This window comes from Elaeis guineensis, chromosome 11, assembly GCF_000442705.2.
Source record: "Elaeis guineensis isolate ETL-2024a chromosome 11, EG11, whole genome shotgun sequence".
Taxonomy (NCBI): domain Eukaryota; kingdom Viridiplantae; phylum Streptophyta; class Magnoliopsida; order Arecales; family Arecaceae; genus Elaeis; species Elaeis guineensis.
In genome coordinates, this window is record NC_026003.2 from 16,938,849 (window position 1) to 16,940,023 (window position 1,175).

A 1,175-nucleotide genomic window follows, 5' to 3' on the forward strand; every position below is an offset into this window, starting at 1 on the left:
AGAGAAACCGTTCGCTTGACGCAAAATCTTGAAGAGCGGGAGGCACCTTTCAGCCGACCGGGAAATGAATCGGTTAAGAGTGACGATTCTTCCATTCAGCTGTTGGACCTCCTTCTTGGTGTTCGGATGACGCATGTCGAGGATTGCCTTTATCTTCTCAGGGTTGGCCTCGATCCCTCTCTGAGAAACGAGGAATCCGAGGAACTTCCCTGAGGTCACCCCGAAAGCACACTTGTCGGGTTGAGCTTCATTCGGTGTCGTCGAAGGGTGCGAAAGGTCTCCTCGAGATCCTGAATGTGGTCCGGGATCTGCGCGCTTTTCACCAGCATGTCGTCCACGTACACTTCCATGTTGCGCCCGATCTGGTCTTTGAAGACCTTATTGACGAGTCGCTGGTAGGTGGCGCCGGCGTTCTTCAATCCGAAGGGCATCACCCCGATAAACAGTAGAGGCCCTTGGGAGTCACGAACGCGGTGTGCTCCTCGTCTTCAGGCGCCATCCGGATCTGGTTGTACCCGGCGAAGGCGTCCATGAAGCTGAGCAGTCGAAATCCGGACGTCGCATCCACCAGCTGGTCGATCTTCGGAAGTGGGAAGCTATCCTTCGGGCAGGCTCGGTTTAGGTCGGTATAGTCGATGCAGATCCTCCACTTCCCGTTGGCTTTCTTGACCATGACAACATTGGCGAGCCAATCGGGATACGTGGATTCCCGAATGAAGCCTGCTTTGAGTAGTTTATCCACTTCTTCGTCGATGGCCCTCTGCCTCTCTGGAGCGAAGGACCTTTTCTTCTACCTCACCGACTTCATCGTCGGGTCGATGTTGAGTCGGTGAGTTATTGTTTCTGGAGGGATGCCCGACATATCCGCTGCCCGACCAAGCAAATATGTCGGCATTGGCCGTCAGCAGCTCCGCCAGTCGGCGTCATTCGGCGTCGGGCAATTGAGGACCTGACACAAACTTTCCTGTCGGGACTTTCTCCTATCGGGATCGCCTCGAGCTGCTCGGGGCGAACCCCGTTCTTCCTCCTCCCGTTGGTCCAGCTTGTCGATTGTCAGAGATCCTTCGACTCGTCGCTTTGAGCGGAGATTTGGAAGCATCGTCGGGCGAGCTGTTGATCTCCGCGCATCTCTCCGATTTTTTGGTCGGAAACCGAACAAGGAGATGGTACGTCGA